Raw genomic sequence first — 8,067 nt, 5'->3', positions numbered from 1 at the left:
AATTAGTTGCAAGGCAACACCAAACTTAGAATGTAACCATATGCCAATTTATTGAATTTAAACAAAACAAAGAACGAAAACAAAACAGAGAAGAGAAATTATACCTACGGTTGACATGTTGTTCACTTTCTTCCTCTTCTTCCAGTTTGTTAAGAGGAATGACTTCAAGGAAGGAGAAGATTCAGCTATTGCCCCCTGTCTTGGTTTCCTCTCAGCAAGCTTTCTTTTGTACATGGCTTGCTTGAGCTTGCTTGCTATTGGTCCAGGGGTTGGATTGCTTGTGGTTGACCTCCTCTTGAATGTTGTCCTTGGTAGCTTTGTCACAATCCTCTTTTTGGTGCTTTTGTTAATTGCCTTCACTTCTTTGAATCCAAGTCTTGGTGGTTGTGTGATTGTTGGAGTCTTCTTTTCATCAAGAGCCTCTTGTATTGGTGGTTCCCTAATCTCTTCCTCTGTGCACTTCTCTACTTCTCTTGAGTGTGAATTCTCTTGAGTATCTTCCTCCATTTCTTTTTTATGATTTCCCATTAATTCCTTTGGGAGGGAGGTTTCATGTTTCTATCACCTCAAGTGCAGTTTCATTTTCAACCACCTCATTCTTCATTGAAAGTTCACTTGATGCAGTAGCCTCCTCATCTTGCTCTTCCACTTTATCCTTCACATCCATCAATTGGTCTTCATTTTCCTTGCTTCGTAGTTCTAAGTGTTTCTCTGTGTCCTCCAATTGCTCATCCGTCTCCTGAGAAATGATTTCTAGTTCTCTCCAGAATTGTTGTTGTTTCTCCACAAGTCTGTTGAATCTGGACTCAAACATTGAGAATCTTTGGCTCGTGGAAGTTTGTGTTGGTTGTAAGTCTTGGGATGGTTTTTGTGTTGAGGCATAGTCAAGTGATGAAGAATTTTCAGATGAAAAACTGGAAGGTGAGGTTGGACAGTTTTGCATAAGTGAATTGAAGGCACGTTCAAGTGAAGATGGCTCTTAATAAGTGGAATATGGGCTCTCAAATGTTTTCTGGTTTTGCTCCTCCCAGCCACCATTAGAATAGCAGCTTGCATCATTTTGTGGTGGAGGAAAAACAAAAATAAAGAAAATGCTTGATCTAGACTTCTCACCCACTTAATCATTGTTGATCTAAATCAATCCCCGGCAACGGCGCCAAAAGTTGATGGTGTTTTTTTGTGGAAAAATGAATTTCCAAAACACCAAAAACTCACCGGCAAGTGTACCAGGTCGTATCAAGTAGTAAAACTCACTTAGAGTGAGGTCGATCCCACAGGGATTGATGGATCAAGCAACTTTAGTGGGTGATTAGTTTAGTCAAGCTAACATTGAGTGATTTGAGTGACAGTTGAAACAACAGAAAGTAAATGACAAGACGAATTAAAGTGCAGAAAGTAAATTGGACAGAAACTTAAAGAGCAAGAAATGTAAATTGCAAGAATCTTAAATGACAAGAAATGTAAATTGCATGAAATATAAAGGGGAGTGGGTGCTGGAAATTAAAATTTAATAGGAAAGTGTAAATAGCAATCAAACAGAGAAGTAAAAGGTGCAAAATCATGCACAGATCTAAACAGAAAAGGGAAATTGCTTGAAGAATTCAAAACAGAAAAGCAGTGCTTAATTTGCAGCAATTTAAAAGTGGTTCAAGATCTCAGGAGTGGAAGAGACTAGAAAACAAGTCTAGATCTCAAATCCTTCCTTGATCCAACAAGAATAATTGCAAAATGAAAATGGAAGAGTAAATTACAGAAGAAGAACAAGAGAAGTTGCAGATGGAGAATGAAAACAGAATTCCTTCCAATCTCAATCCAAAATTTCAAAACAGAAAATAAAACTAAGAGAGAAAGCAAAATAAAAACTAAAGAGTGCACAACTCCCTATTGGAGCTAGCCTCCTTTCTAATCGAGCTCCACTACAAAGATGAAAATGATGCCTTATATAGGCTTTACAAAATAAAATGAAATTGAAATGAAAAATAAATTAAATGAAAATCCTAATTCTAGCTTGTTCTTGTGCCTTTGAGTGATGATGTGGGCTTTGCTTGCTTTAGATTTGAAGAGAGATGGGTTTGTTGGCCTTGATTCAATTTGGTGAAGAATTGAATTTAATTGGAATTTTGGTTGAATTTTGGCCCAATATTGCACCTCCCAGGGACGGCTCAGTTGGAAAACCAAACTGAGCACCCCAATGTTGCTGTCCATGTCAACTTGTGCATCCCAGCCCCTTGGTGTGCCAAATTGTTGCGCATCATGCTTGCTCCTTGGTGCCCTTGGGCGTGCCAAAATGTGGGGAGATGGGGGAAGTAGTGCTCAGTTGGGAAAACCAACTGAGCTCCCCTTGTGTAGCGCCTTGCTTGAGTGTGGGGTCTTGGGTTCGAACTTTGTTGGAGGCCTTTTTCAAATGTTGCACTTTGATTTTCTTTGGGGAGGAGCCCGAAAAAGCTAAGTTGGAAAAGTGAACTGAGCATTCTTTTCTTGCTTTCCTTGTTTTCCTTGTGTCTCCCCCTTCGAGCCTTGGTGGAAGCATTGGCTGATTTTTTTGCTTATTTTTGGCCCTTAAAGATGCATTTCACTTGTGCCTCAATTTCGTGCCAAATATGGACTATGATACATCTTTCGAAAGCTGTGAATGTCAGCTTTCCAACGCAACTGGAAGCACCTCAATTGAACATCTGTAGCTCAAGTTATTGCCCTTTGAAGGAGGCATGGTCATGCTGTAAACGCCCAGATTTTAACTTAGCGAAATTTCTTGCCTCCAAGCACATTTTTCTTGTACGGCAAAGCTAAGCTCACTTAGTGAACTGAGCTTTGTGTGCTGATTGTTCATACTTCCTTGATTTGGTCATGGGCCACGCTTTTAAAAGCGTGGCCTAAGGCTCCAAAGTGTGCTCCAACTTCAAAGTGTGCCCCAAAGCTCTTTTTTTCACCTTTTTAGCTTATTTTGTGCTTCTTTGCTTCTTTTTCTTCTTATTTCCTACCAAATTTATAAAATTAAAAAATCAAGGAAATATACCAGAAAAAAAATAACATATAACTATTAAAATCGACGGCAAAGTTGTCGCTTTTAAAAGTTAAAATAGACAAATCTAAATAATTAAATCGACGGCAAAGATGTCGATTTTATTCAAGCACATATCGACGGCCTTGACGTCGATTTTATTAAACATATTATAGACAAAAGTGTTGTTGATTTTATTGAGTTAAATATCGACACAAAGGCTGTCGATTTTATTGAATTAATTATTGACAAAGAGGACGTCGATTTTAAATAATAATATCGACGGCAATGTTGTCGATTTTATTAAGAATGTAAAATTCTCATACCCATATTACAGACGGAACTGACATCAATTTTATTAAATTATTATCGACGGCCATGAAAGCCGTCGATTTTATTAGCATTTTGAAAAATCGACAGGCTTTATAGCGACCAACTGCACCGTCTATTTTGCCGTCAAATTTCAATATTATCGACGGCTAAGCCGTCGATTTGGCCGTCGATTTTTACGACGTTTCTTGTAGTGAATTAATAATGTGGTATTGGTCCAAGTGAAAAGTGATTTTATATTCTTAAGTAAGATTTTGAGTTTAACTATAATAAGAAAATGAGCGATCCAGTTGGTGGAGTTCAAATTATTTTGCTGGGCAAAAGGCTCAAACACCCGATGAACAATTAAAAAAATTGTTTAAATCATCATTATTTTGATTTTATGAAGATACAAAATGTAATATTTTTTCTTGATAACTTTTTTTCTTGGTCTAATAATTTATAAACACTAACTCTTACCGTTAACCACCAGCTACATTGATTCTATGTTATTATTTTGAAGAGTAAAGTATCGTTTTTGTTCTCAACGTTTAGGGTAAATTCTATTTGTGTCCCTAACGTTTAAATCATCCTATTTGTATCTCTAACGTTTATAAAAGTGATTCAATGTTATCCTACCATCAATTACACATCATGTGCTTTAGTTAGAGTTTTAAAAATCTCTTCTTAAAGTTAAAATACAAATATCTGGGTTAGAATTGATGATCCATTCCGAATAATAACTCATTAAAAGTTGAAACTAATCACAGTAACATTTACATAATTCACTTTTTTAGAGTACAATATTAAAATCAAACATATCCAAGTAAGACCTAATTGAGAATGAATACATTTAAGTGAGAATAATTGAAAAATACAATATGATCTATTAGTATAATTGACGGCAGAATAACATTGAATCACTTTTATAAACGTTAGGGATACAAATAGGACGATTTAAACGTTAGAGACACAAATAAGACTTACCCCAAATGTTAGGGATAAAAATAATACTTTACTCTTATTTTTAATTATCTAAGTTCCAATTAAAGTATCCAGTAACATTAAAATATCGTCCATTTATTATAGAGTTATGCTACACATACATACAAGTCTTTTTGGCTTACAAATCTTACAAATTGAGCCAAGTCTAACAAAAACTACATTCACCCAATGGAGCGTGATAACACGCGCGTCACAACCATTTCCAAAGCGTGCTCTCGCTCACTATTATGGAAGACGCTTCTTCTTCACGTTCCTCCTTCTCCTCCTCCTCTTCCTTTTGCTTCTCCTTTTTCTTTGCGTTTCTCCATCTTTTTCTTCGTGTGTTTCATCTTCATCATTTTTTTATTACTGTTGTTGTTGCTGCATTTTTTTCCTCCTCCTCTTTCTATTGATTTTGCAACATTATGTATTTTTTTCTTCTTTGTTTGATTTTTTCTCCTAAGAAGAATTATAAGAAAACGAAATAAAAAGATGAGGAAGAAGAAGTAGTAGAAGATAAGGAGGAGGAAGATGAAGAGTTTTGAATTATGCAGAACTTAACAAAATAAAAATACACCCAAATATCTTCGTGTTACATGATAAACCACTATTTTATGGTTTATCTTGTGCTCAATTGAGTGATTTTTATCAAATCTTTGCATACTTATTCATACAATTGTATGATTTTACAATTCCTTCCCAATTTTGTTCTATGGTTGAAAACTTGCTTTCTAAGCCTTTAATTGTTCAATTTTAATTCTCCTTTATACCATTCAATGCCGTGATCTGTGTGTTAAGTGTTTTCAGGCTTTATAGGGAAGGAATGGCTTTGAGGATGGAGAGGAAGCTTGCAAAAATGGAAGAAGCACAAGAATTAAAGGAGACAACCAGCAAGAAGTGACGCGCACGCATGGCTCACGCATGCGCGTGAATCGGAGTTCGCAGGGCGACGCGTGCGCGTGCCTGACGCGTACGCGTGACACGCAAAGATGACCAGCGATGCGTACGCATGACTGACGCGTACGCGTGACATGCGCTACCTGCAGAAATTGCAGAAAATGCTGGGGGCAATTTTGGGCCGAGTTTGAACCTAGTTTCCGGCCCAGAAACACAGACTAGAGCCAGGGGACGAGCAGAGACTCAACAGACATCCTCATTCGCATAGTTTTTAGATTTTAGATTTGAATCTTAGAGAGAAATCACACTTCCTCTAGGTTTTCTTCACATTCATAGTTCTAGTTTTTATGCTTTTTATGCTTTTTCTTTAGATATTGAGTAGAGTCACTACCTCCGTTGAAGTTGCCATTATTCTAGTTTGTTTTCTTATTCCTTTACTCTTTTGATTACCTATTAACCCTGTTCAGATAGGTATGTTTATGATTTTGGGATTTATTAATGCAAAGAACTACTTTTACCTTTAATTAATTTTCAGTTATTATTTCTTTTAAATTATCATGTCTTCTTCTTATTCCCTTTACATGCTTGTGAAAGTAGTGTTCATGTCAAAGGAGTAGACTCCCAACTTGACTTGGGGGTTGATTAAAATGAGACCCTTGAGTTGGAATACTCAAGTGTCAATTTCAATTGGAAGTTGTTGGCTAAATCTCTATTTACTAACGCTAATCCTTCCATAGCAGAGGATTAGGACTTGCGAATAAGAGTTAGCTCAATCACTTGACTTTCCTTTATTCGGTAAGGGTTAACTAAGTGAAAACAACAACCTCTTGCTATTACACTTGGGAAAAATCCAACAAGGATAGAACTTCCAATTAATCTTCCCCTGGTCAAGGCTTTTATTTTGATTATACAAATTCTCTTGCTAATTTTCATTGCTTTAATTTATAATTATTTATTTTCCTGTTCTCCAACTCTTAAAATTTCTCGAAAAACTCTTGACTAATAAAATAGCACTCTTTTGTCAACTTGTTGGGGGACGACCTGGGATTTCTACTCCCAGTATTTTTATTCTAATTTTGTGACAACCCTTCTAAATTGATAAGAGGATTTTTTGTCGGTTGGAAACTGTACTCGCAACGTTATTTCTATATTAATTTCTTAATCGGCTAATTTCCGCCACGATCAATTTTTGGCGCCATTGCTGGGGAGTTGCAATAGCATGCTAAATTATTAGTTGGTGTAAATATTTTTAATTTTATATTTTTACATATTTTATTTTATTTTATTACCATGGGCTGTATGTTTCCTTCATTGAATGACACATTCACTGCCTGATCCGAGCTTAGCAGTGTTTGATCCTAAAATTGAAAGAACTATTTCACATATTAGGCGAGCTCGGCGTTGGTTAGCCTCTGAGGGTGGTGAAGTGGTTACTACCAATTCACCAATCTCATCTGAGGGTGAATCTGAAGTGCCATTTGAGGAAGAGACAAGCTCCTCTTCTACTGATTCTGTTAATTTACGTGCAGGTAATATGGCGGAGCCCAGAAGGATTACTCTCTAGGAAGCAGGAGCTCCAGACTTTACACTGCAACCGTATCAAGCGCGTCACCCAAATCTGGCTGCAGATTTTGAACTGAAGACTACGCTAATCAACTTACTGTCCAAGTTTCATGGCTTACCTGCTCAAGAGCCCATAAAGCACCTCAGAGATTTTCAGACAGCCTGTTCAACTACTAGGCATCATGGTGCAGATAAAACTACTATTTGGCTATATGCTTTTACATTTTCTCTTGAGGGAAAGGCAAGGGAGTGGTTCTACACTCAGCCTGAAGCAGTCGTTACCAATTGAGATCTGCTCAGAAGGGAGTTCCTGGAAAAGTACTTTCCAGGTGAAGTTATAGATAGACTGAGGAAAGAAATTTCCTGTATTATTCAAGGCGAGTCAGAGACTCTCTACGAATATTGGGAGCACTTCAGAAATCTCCTAGATTCATGCCCCCACCACAAGATTGACCAGTTGGTGTTGATCAGTTATTTCACACAAGGCATGAAGTCTCAAGACAAGACTACACTAGATGCTGCAAGTAATGGCTCACTGAAGAAATACAAGACGGCGACAGAAGCATGGCAACTGATCATCGATCTAGCTGAGTCTACCCGGAATGTCAGGCACAGGAACAACCATCCCAAGGCTATTGCAGAAGTTTCCTCTAGCAGTGAGACTGCTGCTCTCACACAGACTTTGGGAGAGATGACCAACATACTGAAGCAGCTATAGCCGAATCAACAACAGTCTCAGCCTCCCCCACAACAACAATGTCAACAGTTAGTCCCTCAGAGAGTATGCGGAATTTGCGCCTGCTACACTCATTACACTGATGAGTGTCCGTAACTCCAACAACAAGAAGACAACACCTTGGCAGCTACTCACAATTTCTATGACTGCCCGAATCATCGATACTATCAACAAGGCAGCAATTATAACCAAGGTGGGAACTACAATCAAGGTTGGCAAGATAACTCCAACCAAGGTTGGAGAGACAATTCCAACCAAGGATGGAGGGACAACTATAACCGAGGAGGTAGAGACAATAGTGGGCAACAACAACAACAACAGACAGCAGAACCAAAACTAGCCTTATAGAGCACTGATGAGCGGATAATTTATACACTTTTTGGCATTGTTTTTAGTATGCTTTTAGTAGAATCTGGTTACTTTTAGGGATGTTTTCATTAGTTTTTATGTTAAATTCACATTTCTGGACTTTACTATGAGTTTGTGTGTCTTTCTGTAATTTCAGGTATTTTCTGGCTGAAATTGAGGGACTTGAGCAAAAATCAGATTCAAAGGTTGAAGAAGGACTGCTGATGCT

This window comes from Arachis ipaensis, chromosome B09, assembly GCF_000816755.2.
Source record: "Arachis ipaensis cultivar K30076 chromosome B09, Araip1.1, whole genome shotgun sequence".
NCBI lineage: Eukaryota > Viridiplantae > Streptophyta > Magnoliopsida > Fabales > Fabaceae > Arachis > Arachis ipaensis.
Note: the sequence above shows the minus strand (reverse complement) of the source record.